We start from the raw sequence: 20,726 nt of genomic DNA on the forward strand, positions 1-20,726 counted from the left end.
GAAAATCAGTGCAAAAAAATATTAATATTTCTGGGTAAATATCAGGGGTTATTTTGGTGGACAGAAAGACGGGGGGGGGGAAGTATTCTGTGGATTAATGCTTTGAATTCCATTCAGCAGTGTGGTTTGCTGCAGAACTAAAATAGAATTCAAAACACAAGGCCACCTCTGAGTTTAAGAAAACAATACAACTCTAATTCAATATAACGCTGTCCTCTGGAGCCAAAAAATCTTACCACATTATAGGTGAAACCGCGTTATATCGAACTTGCTTTGATCCACCGGAGTGCACAGCCCCACCCCCCCGGAGTGCTGCTTTACCGCGTTGTATCCAAATTCATGTTATATCAGGTCGCATTATATTGAGGTAGAGGCATATATCTCTAATCCCCAAATAAAACTTTTTATTTGAATAAAGTTTACTGCTGTAGATTTAGAACTATTAGTCTTTAAATATTACCGTTTATTGGGCCACACAATTGGCAGCACATACACTCAACTTCATCCTTTTCTCCTGTTTCTTTTTTTTAAAACTTTCGAATACTTCCTTGTGTTCTGAAATGTATTCTGATACCAATTTTTGTTTTCTTCCCGTTTTAGTGTGGCAGATCTTTAAACAGTTATCTAAGAGCTTGACACGTGTACGAGGTGTGCGTGAGATTCATCAGTCCGTTCAGATGCAAACGCACTTCAGAGCTCGCGTGTGTGCCTCTTTGTTTATTGTATCTTCTAGACCAATACATAGCCTTACTTCAACGGGCAGCCTTGCATATACACACAGACTAATGTATGAGCGTAATACATATAACTCATGGAATGTATTGTATTTTCCTAATGAAACTAGTTATTTTTTATATATTTGAATGATACAAAAGTAGAGTGAAAAATCAGAAAAAACTGAATAATCCTATTTTTTAAACCTGAGAATTTTTCAATAAAAATCAGTTTAGACTGAAAACGAAGGGTCTTACCAATCCTAAAATAAAGTATCTAAAGATTTATTAACTAGGCAAAGGAAATAGAGTTATTTAGAAGGTTAAAGCAGGTAAATGTACACACAAATGTGTTCCCGTTTGAAGTTTCAAAAGGTAATAGAAGCTTCTATAATAAGCAAGCTCTGTGCCCTTAGGGCTAATCCAGGCCAACCACTGGGGATCTTTTGCTTATGCTTAGTAAGTCCCGCTCCTCAGACTCCAAGCAGAAAGGATACAGTTCCTCCTTGTTAGGGCTTTTTATTCCTTTCCCCTTTCTGCTGAGTTGCAAATTCAGCTGCCTGCCTCTTCTTCAAGTGGGAGGGGTAAGGGGGGCAATCAACAAAGTCTTTTGTCCTCTGATGTTCCACAACAGTTCATCTGGTGTTGATGGGACTTCTTTTGTTGGGCAAAAGAGAACACCTCCTTTGGCAAGCTAGTATTTCACACTTGGTAATGCTTCTCCTCTGTCTGGTGAGTTAAAGTTACAGAGCAAACATTTGTTACCTTATATGGTGTCAAGTATCAGGGGGTAGCCGTGTTAGTCTGTATCCACAAAAACAACAAGGAGTCTGGTGGCATCTTAAAGACTAACAGATTTATTTGGGCATAAGCTTTCGTGGGTAAAAAACCTCACTTCTTGTTTTTTTACCCATGAAAGCTTATGCCCAAATAAATCTGTTAGTCTTTAAGGTGCCACCAGACTCCTTGTTGTATTTGTTACCTTGTAACATAGGATACAGATATTAGATTAGATTAGCGCATGCAACAACACATTTTTAAAACTCTAATACCTACTTTAACAATATTAGCACATGGGTGAACCAGGCTGGTTCCAGCTACATAGTTGCCAGTGGTCGGTTGAGATCTAAGGGCCTTGGCCCCTGGTCCGTCAGCATCACACATTCCCTTGCTGGATTCTGACAGGTTGTATGCTCCATGCCAGTCTAGCTTTGTGAAGACCTGACCCAGAGTCTTTCATGAAAAGGGGCATCAGTCGCAGACTGTGATCTCGTTAAAGGTTCAATAATCAATATAAGGGAGGGAGCCATCCTTCTTGGCCACCAAGAAGACATGTGCTGCCACTCGGGAAGTCAAGGGACCATGAACCTCTTCCGCAAATTTTCCTCAAGGTACTCCTGGAGGGCCTGCAGCTTGGGTACAGATAAGGTGTAAATGCACCCAAAAGGAACTCCTGTTCCTGGTTGAAGGTCAATTGTGCAGTCATCACGGTGCTGTGGAAATAGAGTGTCTGCCTTGTGTTTGTCGAATACCGTGGCATATTCTATGTACTCGGCAGGAATTCTGGGCACTGCCAATGAAACTTTGGATGCTTCGGGGGCTGGAGCATGCCACAGAACGCGACCAGCCATTCACTAGAGTTGGGAAAGCATGCTCATCGGCTCTGCGGGGAATAGAAAAGTAAGGTCGCAAGCCCCAGCTAATTTGGGGCTGATGGGCAATGAGCCAGGGGACACCAAGGACGACCGGTGAATGCAAGGCACAGATGACCCTGAACTGCAAGATCTCTCAGTGACTGCCAATGCTGATGCCCTCCAGGTGGGTTGTTTGATGCATGACGGGGCCTGAAGATAAGAATGACCCATCTATAACCTCAACAAGCTCAGGGAAGACCTTGCAGAGGATGCGAATTCGAGGCTCCTTAAAGTTCTGGTCCATAAAATTGCCAGAAGTGTCCAAGCTGACCAAGGCTCGTAGGTGGATGTCTGGCATGGCACATGCTGAAGTTGAAGAGGCAGATGCAGCGGGGTGGCATGCTGGTTAGGGAATGCCAAGATTCAGGCAGATAGGCAGCAGCACGATTCACCATGGGGAATAGCGGAGCACTGACTCAAACCTAGCTCCCCTACTGGGGCTGAGTTCTGGCATTTCCTGACCCTGGGTGGGTGGACCTTGGCTAGGCACTCTGATGCAATGCGCTCAGGCACCTCCTGTTACGTGTCATTCCATATTCTTTATGAAAATATGCTTATGATACGACATAACTGAGATATACTTTATGCAAGATGGCTCATGTGAGATATCTGATTTGCTGAATGCAATTATCCAATTTGTATGCCTGTATCATTTCTGGATCTGAAGTTTGGAATATCGACTATATACTTGTATTTCAACTGTGGGTGACGCCCACTGCTAACACTTCAGGTACAAGAATGGAAAAGTCAGACAGGGCAGATGGCCCATCAGCGAGGACAATGGACTGTGAAAAGCTTCGTCATCCTGCGGATGCTCCATACTGCCACTGACTCATGGACGCTGTGATCCTACAGTCAGGTGGTCTTGTCACCTGATACTAAAACATTACCTGGGACTTCTGGTAACTTTCCACTATAAGGGAAGGGGGGGGGGGGTCAAGTCTGGGAAACAAAGGATTCCCACCTTATGTAAATCCTATTTAAGGGTGGGGAGGAAGGCAAACAGGACTCCTCCTTTCCATGGCCTGTCTGCCCAAGAAGAAAGACTGCAAAAGGGAAGGCAAGGGGGGAGTCCAGACTGAGACGGGGTCCAGCCTGAAAAGGAATATAACTGGAACTCTGAACCACAGAAACTTTGCAAACTGCCTGCAACAATATCTAGGGTGAGAAATAGTATTTGTAACCAATTCCTTTAGTGAAACTAGCTTAGTTTGTGTGTTTGGTTTCATTTGCTTAGTAATCTGCTTTGTTCTGTTTGTTACCCCTTTTACCACTTAAAATCTGCCTTTTATAGTTAATAAAATTTGGTTTATTATTAAATGCAGTTTCTGTCATTTCTAACTGGGGGGCGGGGAGGGGAGAAGTGTGCACACCTCTCTCCACATTGAGGGAGGGGGTGAATTTCATAATATATCTTTGGGTCTGCACTGGAGCAAGTCCCTGAAGCTGAGTCTTCCCAGAGCTGAGCTGCAGCTGGGTGTGGCCCTGCCTGTGTGTGTGTTAGAGGAGGTTTTAAGAGCCTGGCTCAGCAAGACAAGGTAAAGGGGGGAGGGATAGCTCAGTGGTTTGAGCATTGGCTTGCTAAACCCAGGGTTGTGAGTTCAATCCTTAAGGGGGGCATTTAGGGAACTGGGGTAAAAATCTGTCTGGGGATTAGTCCCCCTTTAAGCAGGGGGTTGGACTAGATGACCTCCTGAGGTCCCTTCCAACTCTGATATTCTATGATTGAAAGGGGGCCCATGCTATCAGAACAGGTAGACTTAGTGCAGGGGTGGGCAAACTTTCTGGCCCTAGGGCCACATCAGCTATAGAAATTGTATGAAGGGAAGGAGACTATGCCTTCCCAAACAGTGAGGCCTGGCCCCCTATCCAGAACCGCCCCCCTTGACTCCCAAATCCTATCCAAACACCCCCGCTCTCTGCCCCCCAGGACACCCGTCCCCTATCCAATCCCCCCTGGTCCCCACCCAACCCTCCCTGCTCTCCCCGCCCCACATTGCCTGTGGGGTGAGGGAAAGGGGGGCTCAGTCATTTCCCCTGCTCGTTTGGCTGCTGTCCCTGGCAGTTGGGCAGGGCTCGCTCCCTGTCTGGGCTTGGCTGCTGGGGGCGGAGGGGGGCCCTGGCTTGCTCTGCCCCTGTCCCCAGCAGCAGGGCCCAGGCCCCTTGACTGCCCCCTGCAAACTCCCCCCCACAGAGCTCCCCCTGCTCCCCACCCCCTGACAGCGCTGCCCTGGAGCACCAGGTCTGGTGGTGCTATAGCTGTGCCACCCGGCCGGACCTGCAGCCACGCTGCCCAGGTGCTGGGGGAACTGTGACTGCAAGGGAGGGGAGCAGAAGGGGAGGGGCCAAGGGATAGACTCCACCCCACTCACTGCGCTCCGGGGAGTTGGGTTGGCTCCTCCACAAGCCTGCCCTGACCACGCTCCCTGGTAGGAGCTTGGGGGCGCAGAGGGAAGGGTCCTGTGGGCCGGATATGGCCCACGGGCCATAGTTTGCCCCCCTCTGACTTAGAGTTATCTCAGAACATCAGGTGGCTTCCCAAGGGGTCCAACCCATCACCCCCCCCAATACAAGCAGAACTCCAATGCCTGACGAAAGGTGGGTCAGGATTTGGTAGGACAACTGGGACTGCAGGAGACGGCAGCGTTCTGGTCAGCGGGGGTCAGGTGGCGTGTTGCTTTTCTTGAGCTTGCTCCATTGGTCGACCATCAATCTGGATGCAAAGATCAATTAAAGCTGCTAGACTAGGCGGAGGTTCCACCTGTGCTAATTCATCTTTGACAGAATTGTTGAGTGCCTGCCTAAAGTGGTGTCACGGCACAGCCTCATTCCAATGAGTGTCTGTGGCCAGACACTGGAATTCTGCTGCAACGGACCTGACCCCCTGCCAGAGGTCGTGGAGAGCAGCTTCTGCTGTACATTCTCCCTTAGGGTCCACGGAGACGCCCACCCCTGCCCGTACAAGGCTCTCGCAGTGTTCAAGGAGAGGACTGTTCCCTTCCAGGAAAGGGGACACCCACATCAGGGCCTCTCCTTAGAACAGACTGAGAACTAATCCCCACTTGGAACTGAGCTGTGAGGTCCCACTGGCCCCAACATGAACTGGAGACGACATTGGTTAAGGAACCCATGACATTTGTCACAATCCCCATCCAACTTACTGGGTAGGGGCAACTCGGGCTCACGGAAAATGGATGCAAGAGTTGTGGGGACAGAAGACGCTGCCTGGGCTTGTACCTGGGCCCAGAGGGCCGCACTCTGGTCAGGACTCCAACAATGTCTGCAAAGGTGGGGTGAACTCCAGCTGGGGCCATTCTGGACAGAAGCGCCATGCTGTGCAGCAAAACCCCTGCTACCTTCTAGCAGGCAGCTCAAACTGTCACACGCCAAGGTGTAGGTGGCGAGACCAAGGGGTCGGAGCAGGAGTCTGGCCTAGTGGATGGAGCAGAATCAGAGGGCAGAACTGGAGTCGTGGCCAGGGGACAAGCCATTAGTCAGAGGCAAGGGGCAGGAGTCCAAAGGGAAGAGCCGTAGTGGAGCTTGCAAAGAGCGGGGCAAGGGCCAGCAGGAAGCGGGTCTGGCGCAGCTGGGAGCATGGAATGCGTTGAGCAACCACTGCGCTGCGGTTGCTACAGGGGTTAATTGGTCACCTGATGGCCCTTCGGTTCAATCAGGGAGCACAGTCACCTAGGGTTATTGAACCAAACGAGCTCATTAGGTTGCTAGGCAGCTGAATTCCTGACACCCCTGCCCCAAGCACAGCCCCCCTCCTCAGCATCAAAGCCCCCTGCCATGAGCACAGCACCCCCTTCATCCCCTCCTCTGCCCCACTCTGGGAAGGGTGGTCTGTGTCCCCCTGCAGATCCTCGCTCTGCCCTCCTTCTCCCAGGCCCCCAGAGGCAGAGTGGTGGAGGCGCTGGGCCAGGCGCTGCCGGCACCGCCTGCCCGATGCCCTTTTGACATTGCACTGCTTGGCAGGGGCTCAGACAGTAGCACAATGTGAAAAGAGCCCAGGACGGCGGCGTGGTGGTGGTGGGGATCTGCCGTACCTCTCGTCCCCTCTCACCTCCTCCTCAGCAGCTAGGAAATCGCCCCTTCCCACCCACCCCCGCAGGGCTGGGGGGCCCAGGGCTGAGGGGGGCTGGGCTAGGTAGGGCCCCTCCCAGGGGCTGAATGGGGTATTGAGGCGCTCCGGGCCATGGAGGGGTCACAGGTGCAGGAAGGAGCAAGTCTCCATTTTCATGGCTCTTCGTACGTTCTTTTGCTGGGGCTTTTCGGGAGAGAGGCCTCAGGAACCAGAGCTGGAAAAGAGAAGAAAGCCTGGGTCATTGGCCCCAGCACCAGAACCCCACAGGCTGGCCGACCCCTCTGTGTGCCCCAGAGCCGGAACCCCCACACACCTCCCACGTGCTCCAGCGCCGGAACCCCCAAACACCTCCCACGTACCCCAGAGCCGGAACCCCCAAACACCTCCCACGTGCCCCAGAGCCGGAACCCCCAAACACCTCCCACGTGCCCCAGAACCGGAACCCCCAAACACCTCCCACGTGCCCCAGAGCCGGAACCCCCAAACACCTCCCATGTGCCCCAGAGCCGGAACCCCAAACACCTCCCACGTGCTCCAGCGCCAGAACCCCCAAACACCTCCCATGTGCCCCAGAGCCAGAACCCCAAACACCCCCATGTGCCCCAGAGCCGGAACCCTCTACCCCCATCGGCCCCTCTGTGTGCCCCAGAGCCGGAACCCCCAAACACCCCCCACGTGCCCCAGAGCCGGAACCCCCAAACACCCCCCACGTGCCCCAGAGCCGGAACCCCCAACACCCCCCACGTGCCCCAGAGCCGGAACCCTCTACCCCCATCGGCCCCTCTGTGTGCCCCAGAGCCGGAACCCCAAACACCCCCCATGTGCCCCAGAGCCGGAACCCCAAACACCTCCCACGTGCCCCAGAGCCGGAACCCCCAAACACCCCCCATGTGCCCCAGAGCCGGAACCCCAAACACCCCCATGTGCCCCAGAGCCGGAACCCCAAACACCTCCCACGTGCTCCAGCGCCAGAACCCCCAAACACCTCCCATGTGCCCCAGAGCCAGAACCCCAAACACCCCCATGTGCCCCAGAGCCGGAACCCTCTACCCCCATCGGCCCCTCTGTGTGCCCCAGAGCCGGAACCCCCAAACACCCCCCACGTGCCCCAGAGCCGGAACCCCCAAACACCCCCCACGTGCCCCAGAGCCGGAACCCCCAACACCTCCCACGTGCCCCAGAGCCGGAACCCCCAACACCCCCCACGTGCCCCAGAGCCGGAACCCTCTACCCCCATCGGCCCCTCTGTGTGCCCCAGAGCCGGAACCCCAAACACCCCCCATGTGCCCCAGAGCCGGAACCCCAAACACCTCCCACGTGCCCCAGAGCCGGAACCCCCAAACACCCCCCATGTGCCCCAGAGCCAGAACCCCAAACACCCCCATGTGCCCCAGAGCCGGAACCCCAAACACCCCCATGTGCCCCAGAGCCGGAACCCCAAACACCCCCATGTACCCCAGAGCCAGAACCCTCTACCCCCATCGGCCCCTCTGTGTGCCCAAGTGCCAGAACCCCCTTTCCCTGCCAGCACCTTTGTGTGCTCCAGAGCCGGAACCTCCTATCCCCCCGCTGGCCCTTCTGTGTGCCCAAGAGCCAACCCTCACATGGGCCCCAAACCCAGAAACCCTCCCACGCTCCTGTGTGCTTCACTGCTGGAAATCCCCCATCCCCACCCGTCTGTGTGTCCCACAGCCAGAAACCCTCCCCCAACACACACCCACACCCCTCTGCATGCTCCAGCCTGTAGGGAAGAGGTGCTCGGTCCCAGGGCCTGTTCAGTCCTAGACCCCTCTGCTGAGATCTGAATCCGACTTCCTATTCCCCAGAGCCAGCCAGTCCCCCCACCCTGAGGCTGGATCAGAGCCAGCGCCCCCTAGAGAGGAAAGGATCCATATCCCATTCCCGACCCATGAGCCAGCCGTTCCCCTCCCTGGGGCTGGATCGGAACCGCTGCCCCTAGAGGGGAAAGGCCCCATGTCCCATTCCTCCTCCCCAAATAATCGAATCCTCAAAATTGATGCTATTCAGTGGTGATCACTAATAGAAACATCAGTGTATTTAGATTGGTAACAGAGCAGCATCTCCTCTTCAAGGAGCTTGCTGCTCCGAGAGGGAAAATCCATCCCAGCCCTCAACAAGACTGGAAACAAAGAATATCTGCACATCAGCATCATTATTACAGCAAATCTATGGAGCCGCAGCCCAGAATTACCAGCCCTGTGTATTTCTTGCCTCCTACTCCCTCTAGTGCCCCTTCCCTGACACTGCATGCTGAACATTACAATGGCGCAAGGAGTCCGGTGGCCCCTTAAAGACTAACAGATTTATTTGGGCATAAGCTTCCGTGGGTAAAAAAAACCCACTTCTTCAGATGCATGGAGTGAAAATTACAGATGCAGGCATTATATACTGACACATGAAGAGAAGGGAGTTACCTCACAAGTGGAGAACCAGTGTTGACGGGGCCAATTCAATCAGGGTGGATGTAGTCCACTCCCAATAATAGATGAGGAGGTGTCAATTCCAGGAGAAAGAACGGGAGTACTTGTGGCACTTTAGAGACTAACAGATTTATTCCAGGAGAGGCAAAGCTGCTTTTGTAATGAGCCAGCCACTCCCCGTCCCTATTCAAGCCCAAATTGATGGTGTTAAATTTGCAAATGAATTTTAGTTCTGCTGTTTCTCTTTGAAGTCTGTTTCCAAAGTTTTTTTGTTCAAGTATAGCTACTTTTAAATCTGTTATAGAAAATTCAGGAAGATTGAAGTGTTCTCCTACTGGCTTTTGTATGATGACGAAAGTAGGCTTCCAGATCACCGCAGAACTGTATCATGTTCGTGGGGATGGTGGGGCAGAAAGAGAGTTCCCTAGATAGGACAGACTGTGAGCTAAGCGTGTGTATGGATAGATTAACAATATTGTTAGGTAAGTTGAGGGTACCACTGTTGTAGCCCCCTGTGGCATGTAGGAGTTTAGATCGTTTACTGTCCTTTTTCCTCTGTAGAGAAGTGAAGTGTGCGTTGTAAATGGCTTGTCTCGTTTTTGTAAAGTCCAGCCACGTGGAATTACAATGGATATATTACAATGGAGCGAGGCTTTGTGGCAATGATCGAATCTTGCTTAGATTCAGAATGCTAAAAATCTGTCTACATATTAAAATTCGCAAGCTACAAAATGCCTCCTAATCGCATAGCAGTTGGCTATCTTCAACTCTTAGTATTTTGGTTTATTTGTTTGGATCTGTTTGATGTGGGGGAGGGGGTAAAGCTTCAAATTCCCTAATCTTTGACCCACTTCAGTTTCTCTGATAGTTTAAAAACAAGGAATTTCCCCTCATTCTCTTTTCCTGACTTTCTACGATCATTTTCACTGCCAGGTTCTGAAGAACCTTCTGAGCAATTTGTTTGGACCCGTTTTGATATTGTTCTTTTCATTTGCTGCTCAACAAAACCCAGGAGTTTTGGAGAGAAGGAATTTCTCTCAGATAAACAAGAGTGTTCAAAAATCACAAAGGGATCTGAAAAAAAAAAGAAGAGCAAAGAACAACCCCTCTCCTCCACACACATGCGTGCACACACACTCTAAACCACATTCGTTTCAGCCAGACTCTTTCCGTTCTAAGCACGGGCAATGTCAACATTCCCCCTGGAGACAGAACCTGATTATCCATTTTCTAACTGTAATTAACATCCAGATCCATCCCTAGCGTCAAACAGTCCTGCCTCACCTAGAGGGATAAACAAGGGGACTTATTGGTCTACTTACGGGTTTTCTACATGGGGAAATTTACCAGCGTTACTATACGAACACAAGAACAGCCATACTGGGTTAGACCAGTGGTCCATCTAGCCCAGTATCCGGTCTTCTGACAGTGGCCACTGCCAGATGCTTCAGAGGGAAAGAACAGAACAGGGCAATTTCGAGTGATCCATCCCCTGTCGTCCAGTCCCAGCTGCTGGAAGTCAGAGGTTTAGGGACACCTGTATAATTATCCCACTATAGTTATCCCACTATAGCCCCCCATGTGGACGCACTCATTTGGCATAATAGTGGCCTTTTTCCAGTTTAGCTCATATCCCTTTGGAAGGGACCTAAGAGCATCCCCATAGGGAGTTATACCAGTATAATTAACCATTGAACCCATCTACCAAGGCTCATGGTGGATTCTCCATTACTGGCAATTTTTTTAATCAAGACGGGATGTTTTCCTAAAAGACCAGCTCTAGTTCAAACAGGAATTATTTCAGAGAAGTCCTGTGGCCTGTGCTGTACAAGAGGACAGAGTAGATGGTCATAGAGATCCCTCCAGCCTTAGACTCTATGATCTACAGCGGTGTAATTATACTAGTACAGTAATGCCAGTACCTTTCCCCACGTAGACAGGCCCTTTCAGCCCTAATTCCTCCCATCCACCCTCATCCTCAAAAATCTCACCCATTGTTGAGGGAACCCTTACCAGCAACAACAACAACAAAAAATCCAAGTCCCCAATTTGCTCCTTCCCAAAGGTGAGATTTGTTGACAAATCTGCTGTTTCAAGGAAAGGGAGCCGTGAGGTCCTACCTACACACCGGGTTTCACTGAATTCCTCTTCTGGGCCAGATCCCCAGCTGGTGTCAATTAGCACAGCTCTGTTGAAGTAAACAGTGCCTTGCTGATTGACACCAGCTGGGGAACTGACTCACTTTCTGGGCCCTGTTTGTTGGCTAGTGCAGTACAGGTACCTGCCTCGGTCCGGTAATAAAGAAAATGATATTTTACATCAACTGACTGAGCGCCTCTTCCATGAGATGCCGGTGGTTTCAACTCCCACCCCATGGGGTCAGGCCTTTGGAGGCAGCACTGCCACTAACAGCAACTTCCAGCCAAGGATCTTAACATGCTTGAATTTAGACTCACAATCCTGTATGGAGGGGGCATCGTTTTAAAGCTGGGGAAACTGAGGCACAGAAAGGCCTTGCCTGAGGTCACACTGGGAGTTGGAGCAAGACAAGAACCCATGCCTCAGCCTGTACTTTAACCATCCTTTCCTCCCCCGAGACACTCTCCTGGGTATTTTCTAACAGCCACATCCCTCTGACCATTCCCATTCAGAACTGCTGGGTTTGGGAGGGGAAAACGGGAGAAAGTCACTGCAAAACCTTAACAAGTACCTTTCGGGTAAGCTAAGAGCCATCGAACCATCCCTTGCTCCAGGGGCCCAATGGGCTGGGATTTCACATCCTGGAATAGGTTGAGTAGGCCACAGGATATGGTGTTTCCCACAATGAAATTGACCAGCATCCCCTGGAACTGACGAAAGGGCAAGACCAATGGGATTCGCGGGACGCAGAATCCAGGGCTATCTTTGGTCTCCTGGGGGTCAGATTTCCCAAGGTATTTACGCACTGGAGCAAGATGGCATGGCCTCCCTTGGAGACTGATGGCAAGGGACGGCCGCTGCCTGCCCTCTGGTGGGCAGAGCCAAGTGAGCCCAGCCTGCCCTGCTGGAAGTGGAAGGGTGGGACAGGATAAAGAAGCATAAAAGGCGGAGTCACCAAGGGAGACAGATGCATCCTGCCTGCTGCAGGAGCCCGCAGAGCACCCCTGCCGTACTGGGGACTGGACTGAGCTCCCCCAGCCGCTGGCTAGCTGAGCCGCCAACGAGTTGCTGGGGCTGGAGGGGGGTCTGAAGAGGTTGGGCCTGCCCAGGCCACTCTCAGGGGATGGGAAGCCGTTACATGAGATAGGATCTTAAAGCAATCTCGGTGTCCTTTTCTCTAACCGCTTTGCTCCTCCTGTTAAAAGTAAACAACCCTTTAGTTGGAGAAGGTTTCCTGGTCCCTATACACCACTGGGCACGGCCTTCCGAGGGGAAGAAACTGGGTGCTGAACCCAGTCGGACCTGCTGGGGAAGAACGGTTGATCCACGGGCAGTTGTAGCCCAGAGGCGGGTCTAAGACTGGGAGACTCATTGGATTCCATCCCAGAGAGGTAATGACATGAGGCTTGGGACCAGAGAGGGGGCACTCAGAGAAACCAGATGGGGGCCAACCCTCTCTGCCTCTCCTGGCGCATGATCAGACCTCATGGCCTGGCTGTGAGTTTCCTCGGCTGTGAGTTTCCTCTGCATGCCCTCAACCCCCCTGCTGCATTTGTTTAAAATCTTCAGCAAACACAGGCCCACATGCACCACTGCAAACCTGTGGGGGGGTGGGGTCGGCTGCAAGTCACCTCCAGGGACCGAGGCTTCCTGGAAGCTGGCTCCCAGACTCTGCAGTGATTGGGATGCCCTCCTGCCCCTGAGGTCAGTGACCTGCTGGTGGGGCTGGACTTTGTGCTCAGCTATGGAGTAAGTGGCATTTGGGAAACAGAACCAAAAACCACGGGATGCGGGGGAGGGGGAAAGGACAACCACGTTTGTTTAACCATCAGATTTGTTACAGAAACAGGCCAGGGATGAAAAGGATCTATTGGGTCATCAGCTCCTGGGTTTACTCCCCTCCCTGTCCTGCCGCAACAGACACACGCCAAAGTCCCCATAGCAGCGCCTGCAACTCCGGCTCCTGGGAGACCATCATGGTGGTTTTCTTTCAATCCCCCAATTTCTGGGCTGCTGTGAATCACTGTCACTTTGTTGGCTTCAATGCATTCCTGCTCAGGATCTGGTCTTAGCTTGTAGGAGTAATAATCATAATTAATAACCACCCCCACACACACTGGCGGAGTGTTGCTCTGTGTCGCTGGGGTAGAGGTTGGAGTAAGTACAGAGGTTTAGGAGTTCTCAGAATAGGGCAGACTAAGCCAAGAAGTCCTCACAGGCATGTTCCTTTAACCCTCCAAATTCATCCTGTTTGTCACAGATAAGATCTCCTCTTGGAATGCTGTCTGAGGCCAGTAGAGGACGGCACTAGGGGAAAATCTTAACGAATAAACCAGAAAACAGCCGTTGTTCCAGATGGGAATATTTGGAGGTTAACACAGAGCCTCTGATCTCACAAGTGACTCTGGTTTCAGAGCTGTCCTTCTGCTTAGATGATCACTCAGTGGCACGGGCTTTCAAAGTGCTCACCTGCACACACCAGGGCTAGGCTCAGATTGAGAAGAAAATGCCAGCAACTGAGTTGGGGTGGGAGCCTTTTCATAAATATGAGGCAGAAGCCAAACCCTGAACCATTGGAAGCTGTACTGCAAGGTCAAGTTCATCCAGGGTCCCGGGGCAGCTTCCAACACCCATTGGTCCTAGTTTTCTAAGCAATACTGGATCAAGCCCCAGCTACAGCCACGACTGAATTTAGATCGATGAACCACTGGTGCAGCAGTGCTCCTCTGGGGCACGGCAGATCACACAACCCAGGCCACGATGCTTAAGAACCAGGCCCAAAGCATTCTCTGGGGGTGGCAAGAATTTCCAAAAACCAAGCGAATCCAGAGTCTCTGTCTTTTAGGAAACGCCGCACACTTTCCTCTTCAGCAACGGCTTTCAGCCAAGATCCAACGGCCGGAAGTTTAAGCCAAACAAATTCCGACTGGAAATAATGCGTACGTTTTTAGTCGAGGGGAAATTATTCATTGGAACAACTTACCAAGGGTCATGGGGGATTCTCAATCCCTGGCAATTTTTCAATCAAGATGGGATGTTTTCCTAAAAGATCACCTCTAGTTCAAACAGGCATTAATTCAGGGAAGTTCACTGGCCTGTGTTATACTAGATCAGACTAGGTAATCCCAATGGTCCCTTCTGGCTCTGCAATCTATGAACTGTAAGAATGACACTCACAGCACAGATACCCCCTTCTATCCCTACCAACCAACCAAAGTGGAAATTAATAAAAAATCTTTTAAAAAACCCAAACTCCAACCATCAAAACCAACCCCCTGCCCCAAACAAAGTTTTGACACTGTAAGGTACCAGAAATTCCATGAAAATCATTAAGGGCTGTAATACTGTTATTGATTTTACGTGGCAGGTGCCCAGATACAAGTGATGGACAGCAGGATCAAACTGACAGAGACTGGCGGGCTGTGCAAGGCAGCACCGCAACTTCAGAAAGGGATTGGAAAATTGCAAAGAGTACCTGTCAGGCGTGGTAAGGGAAGCTGCCTTTAGCAGAGATATTTGCAAGAATGCACGAGTGCTGAAGGAAGAGGCAAATCAAGTCAATGTGCCCCAGACGTCACCCGTTTCCCAAATCAATCAAACTCAAACGGAGAAAATGACCCAAAGTTATAGCAGGTGGCAAGAGCAATTCCAGATGAGCAGTCAAGCAAAATCACCCAGCCACTTCCATGCATCAAAACACAGTGGAACCACAGAGATGAAAGAGCTGCATAGGATGGGGCTCCCTATAGAGAGCGCTGTCTTATGATATCACACATGAGGCCAATTGTGCATTGGGGAGAAAATTCCCTCCTGACCCCTACAGGCGATCAGCTGAAGGCCTGAAGCATGAGATTAGATTACAGTTGTTGTTTTAGTGCACAACTACAGTGAAATTGGGAGATCCCAAAGAGAAAGGGACCATCAGGTCACACAGCATGACCCCCTGGTGACGCCTACGCCAGGAGCAGATACACCTAGGTGGAACCGAGGAGGACACTCAGAACACTACAGACACCGGTGATGAGAAGCAGCCGGAGCAATGAGCAGAGGCTCTAGGTGCCGGATCCAGCTCAGCAGCGAAGGAAGAAGCAGTGGCCGTGTGACCAGGACGCAATGGAGATTCGTTAGGAGCTGCACAGAGGAAGCCACTGGTAGCACAGGGCAATTCATACTGGTCCCACAGAACCCAGGAACCATGCTACATGTGTTTGAGTGCCACCTACTGGCAATTTACCTATTCACTATGTACATATATACAGCCATAGAGCTCTCTCGTAACAAGGCTCAGAGGTGTTTGCTACTGACAGACGGCTTGTACCGTGACCCCCACCCTAGGGGGCTCTCTAGGGAAGGGAAAAGAGTAATGGACAGTGCCCCCTGCCTCACACCATGGGGGATTTGATCATGGTCAAGGCTGCTAGGAGAATGCCAGCCCCGTTCCAGGGACTACAGGCAGCGATGAGCTACTCAGGCCGGGGAGCGCACGGCAGCTGGGTCAAAGGATTCCCTCCTGCAGTGAGCTCCCAGCCCTGGCCCTGCTCAGGCAGTTTACAAACCCCCAGAGGGAGCTGCTGGGACGAGGGGGGCAGAGGAGTTAATAAGCTCTGCAGGGGCTTCGCAGGCTAGAAGAGGTCTCTCTCCACTCCTGGGGAGTTTACAAGCCCTGCACGAGTCCTGACCACGGAGATGTAGAAGCTCCAGGAAGCACTCACAGAGCCAGCCAGCCAGTCAGGTGCTTTAGGGACAGGGGCAGGTTGAGGTGGGGCAGAAGCCAGCCTGTCCCTGATGTCAGCTAGAGCAATCCCCTATGCCAAGGGCTGGCAGAAGGGCCCTTGGGCCAGCTCCACACCACCCAGGGACACCTCCCAGGCAGGGGGGATTCTCAGGGGCGGTTTCTACCCCACCATAAGACCCTTTATGCTGCCGGAGAAGGGCAACAGGGCCTATCTGCCAGTGGGGCTTAGGTCCGAGACCTCACAAGCCTAAGACTCCTGCAGCAGTGAACCCCAGCTCTGATTTCCTCTGCTGTGCCACCCCATAGCCCCCCTTTCCTCCGCACCCATTTGGCAGCCAGCCAGCTGGGCTGTGGGGAAGTTAGGGTGGGCTTGTGCGGGGGAAGGGGGAGGGGGCTAAGCTTGGCACAGCCAGCAGTAGGAAGCACCAGTACAGTGTTACTGAATGGACCTGGCTGGGGGATTGTGGGGGACCGGGGAGGAGGGACAGGTGTGGAGGTGAGGGGATGGGACGGGCAGATGTAGCGATGGGGGAGTAGGGTGCAGTGTGGGGTGACAGGCATAGAGGTGGGGGTTGGGGAAGGGCAACTGTAGAGGTAGAGTGCTGAGTGGCAGGGGTAGGTGGGGAAGGGAGACTTTGTGGGGCACAAGAGAGGGCAGAGGGATCCCAACCCCCCTCCTGCCCAGTGCTCTCACACACACACCCCCACTCAAAGGGACGGGATGGCGAGCTCCTCCCTCTCCCCCCAACACATCAAGAGCCCCTGGCCCAATTTCAACACCCGCCCCCTGTCCCCATGCAAACCAGAACCCTCAACCCCTGCACGATCCCCCCGCCCCCCAATGAAAAGAAGGAGGGATGAGGTCAGGAAGGCACGGGGGGGAGGAGGGAGAAAGAAGGGGCAGGGATACGGGGGGAGGGAGAGGTAGGACTGCAGGAAGCTGGGGCCAGGGGGGCAGGGAAGAGAGGGCAGCAAGGTTAGGGGCAGGGAGCGGGGAGGAGAGTTGCAGGGCTGCAGGGGCAAAGGCAGGGGGTCCCCCCGCCCCGCGCCGGCCCGTACCTCGCTCTCTCCGCTCCGGGCTCCGCGCTCCTTCCCCACCCCAGCGAGCAGCCGAGGGGAAACTTTCGCCCCGAGCCCCCCACCCCATTGCCCCTCCCCCTCCTTCCTCTGCCGTCCATCTTGAATACTTGGGATTCCTGAATGGAGCCTGCGGGATTCCGCTCCCATTGGCCGCCCCTGGCCCCCCCGGGAACAGCAGCCACCTCCCCATTGGCCACCCCCCCCGCCCACAAACAAATCGCCTGCCCCCCCCCCCCCCAGCTGGCCCCCAGCCTCTGCCCTGAGCCCATCTCCCCTGCCAGAGATTCCCACCAGCGCCCACTGTGGGAATCGGGGCTACCCACAGCTCAGTCCCCCCCAGTACAGAACTGCGGGGTTCGGTTCAGAGACATCCCATCTCCCTGACCCCTGTCCCGAGTCCGATTCTCCCTGCCTTGCACCAGGGGGAATCTTGCCCCTGGCAAAAGGCCCTTTGCCCATGACGGGTTGGTGACCTGCCCCGCTCTGGTCTGGGGAGGCAGGGAATCCAGGCCAAGGCGGGACCTGGGTGGGTTTTGGGGTTCGTTGGCAGTTTAGAAAAGTTGTGAGGGAAATTTCATATCCGCTCCAAGCGGATCCGGACATTTTGGCCAATAAAAAGGGGGGAAAGTTTTGGGCCAAACGAGACATTTTGTTTCCACAAAATCGAAAAGTTTCATTTCAATTTCAGCAGCTTCAAAACATTTTTGATTTTTAAAAGAAGTAGAATCATGGAACTAAATTCAAGTGAGAGGATGCCTTGGAACCAAACCTTGTTTCAAACCGAGAAATAACCCAGTTAATTTCCAAAAATGTTCAAAATGAACGGTTCTAATTTTTTCAGTTTTTTCCTCTCAAAGTGAACAATTCAGCAACATCAACACAAATCCGTGATGCATTCCAGTGTCGCTGAATCTACATTTTTTGCCAGGAAAAAGTTTAATTTGTAAAGTTTCTCCCAGCTGTAGTCAGGGCTCATTCACACATGGAGCATAAACTTTTACAGTGAGGGTAATTAACCCTGGGAACAATTTCCCAAGCCTTGTGATAGATTCCCCATCACTGACAATTTTTATATGGAGATGGGCTGTTTTTCTAAAAGCTCTGTTCTGGGAATGATTTGGGGACAGTTCTCTGGCATGTGCGACACAGGACATCAGACTAGATGATCACGTCGATTCCTTCTGGCTTTGGAATCTCTGACTATAAACTATTCTGGAAAAGAGGTTTCACTGTAAATTCACACCCAACCTTATTCTGGAAGGAAGTTCCTGGATAGACCAGCCATTCCAGTCACCCTCAGCCACCCAGTTTGACTCAATGAGACTTGATTGGCACAACAAGTTGGACAAGTATCAACAATGAATGATAACGCTCCAGTGGCAGGGAAATAGGGAAGATGCTTGGTAAAGAATTGAGCAAAGGACGCACACACACACAAACGCACACACTAAAAACTGGCCCCTCCCTCTTCTTCTCCCCTTTCCTCCAAATTATATTCAGGGGATTCTTTATTTGAGGGGAGGAGAAGATGTGGGGTTTCTGAACTTGGGGTGAAGATTTATGGGGGGATTAGGATGAATAATCAGAGGTTCAGGTTCAATGTTGGGGGTGGGATTTGTTTTTTTTCTCAAAGCTTCATTTTCATAACTCCTACCAAAAGTCTGACTAGCTCCCCCAACCAGGGCCCATTCCACCTGCTATGTCAGCTCCTGCCCGATGTGCTGTGAGATGGAGTTTGGGGGGAGCAGCTGAGGGACGAGACATTGGCTCGGGGGAACCCAAGGGATCTGGGGGCATTTGCCATCCTAGCCCCCATTATTTGCTTCTCAGTGATGCCCCTTGAGAAGCGAGAGGCTGGGGGGAAGCAGATTGAGGGGCCTTGTGAGTTTGGTCCAATCCCATGCTCTAAAAAGGCCTCCTGAAGTGCAAGGTACCAACTGCCTCCTGCCATCTCTAGCCCAACTGCATAACAGTGCAGGGAAAGCTGCAGCCAGCAGGTGGTGCCCTGCTGCGGAAGTGGATACTCCCTAGAAGAAGGAGAAAATGTTTATTCAACTAGTGGTTCTCAAACTTCTTTGATTGTGTCCCCCTTTCTTTGTGTCTGTATTAATTTATGCCCCTTTCACCCTCCGCCACACAAATACATACACCGATATATGTGGCGGCAGTGCTTCACTTGAATCAGTTTGGGCTTCTTTGTTTTTCACCTGAGGTGGGTTTTTTTTCTGTTGCCCAAATGAGCCAACAATATTGTAATAAGAGCAAAAGAAAAAGTGTGATTGTGGTCCATGCTTACAATTAAATGCGCACACCGTGTCATGGATTGGATGCAGTGTTCAATAGTTCTTGCATTACAGAGAGATGTACAAACAGAGGAACACCATTGAGCTGACCATAGGATCTGAGCTAAAAGTTCATTGTGGCTCATAGAATCATAGGACTGGAAGGGACCTTGAGAGGTCATCTAGTCCAGTCCCCTGCACTCGTGGTAGGACTAAGTTTTATCAAGACCATTCCTGACGGGTGTTTGTCTAACTTGCTCTTAAATATCTCCAATGATGGAGATTCCACAACCTCCCTAGGCAATTTATTCCAGAGCTTAACCACCCTGAGTTAGGAAGTTTTTCCTAATATCCAACCTAAACCACCCTTGGTGCAATTTAAGCCTATTGCTTCTTGTCCTATCCTCAGAGGTTAAATAGAATCTTTTTTCTCCCTCCTTCTTGTAACAACCTTTTATGTACTTGAAAACTGGTATCATGTCCCCTCTCTGTCTTCTCTTTTCCAGACTAAACAAACCCAATTTTTTCAATCTTCCTTCATAGGTTAGGTTTTCTAGACCTTTCATCATTTTTGTTGCTCTTTTCTGGACTTTCTACAATTTGTCCACATCTATCCTGAAATGCGGTGCCCAGAACTGGACACAATACTCCAGCTGAGGCCTAATCAGCGCAGAACAAAACAGAAGAATTACTTCTCATGTCTTGCTTACGACACTCCTGCTAATACATCCCAGAATGATGTTTGCTTTTTTTGCAACAGTGTTACACTGTTAACTCATATTTAGCTTTTGATCTACTATGACCCCCAGAACCTTTTCCGCAGTACGCCTTCCTAGGCGGTCATTTCCCATTTTGTTTGTGTGCTTCCCAAGTGGAGTACTTTGCATTTGTCCTTATTGAATTTCATCCTATTTATTTCAGACCATTTCTCCAGTTTGCCCAGATCATTTTGAATTTTAATCCTATCCTCCAAAGTACTGGCAACCTCTCCCAGCTTGGTATCCACCACAAACTTTATAAGTGTACTCTGAATGTCATGTGGCTACAAGCCACAGTGAGTGTGAATGCAGCCTGCCTTTCACTGCGGCGTGTAGTTACACATACCCTACACATCACTGCGAACGTAGACATGGTCAGAATGATATCCCCTTAGACAAAAGGGAAACACCACTTTTAAGAGGGTGTCTGGTATGATAATAAAACTAGGTACAGGAAATAATCCTGTAAAATATAACAGGGCTGTGAGTGAGAAGAGAGGGGTTTCTTCCACACGGTTAACAGAGAGGTGCTGTAGCCTAGTGGATAGGGCTGTGGATTGGGATTCAGAAGATTGGATTGGGTTCTATTCCTGGCACGCCAGCTGATCTGCAGCCACTCATTTCTCCACTCTATGACTGTGTTTCCTTTGTCGATTTAACTTAGAAACACATCAGGGCCATGGCTGCGCTGGTGGGCTAAGACCACAGAGCGTCACACAGCATCATGGGACGGACAGACGAGACACCACAAACCAAGCCCGCAAGTGGCTCCAGCTAGCAAGGTGCCGAGAAACACC

General features: G+C 51.4%; 1 long non-coding RNA gene across 1 annotated transcript; it reads right to left on the reverse strand.

Annotated features, from left to right (window-relative positions):
• Nucleotides 1–699: 699 nt before the first annotated feature.
• Nucleotides 700–17,007, reverse strand: LOC135982882 (uncharacterized). The gene is made up of 2 exons (XR_010600359.1): nucleotides 16,869–17,007; nucleotides 700–6,708 (listed from the first exon to the last, which is right to left on the reverse strand). It is a non-coding gene; the product is annotated as an uncharacterized LOC135982882 (long non-coding RNA).
• Nucleotides 17,008–20,726: the final 3,719 nt, after the last annotated feature.

The sequence above is a fragment of the Chrysemys picta genome, chromosome 4 (assembly GCF_011386835.1).
Source record: "Chrysemys picta bellii isolate R12L10 chromosome 4, ASM1138683v2, whole genome shotgun sequence".
Taxonomy (NCBI): Eukaryota; Metazoa; Chordata; order Testudines; family Emydidae; genus Chrysemys; species Chrysemys picta.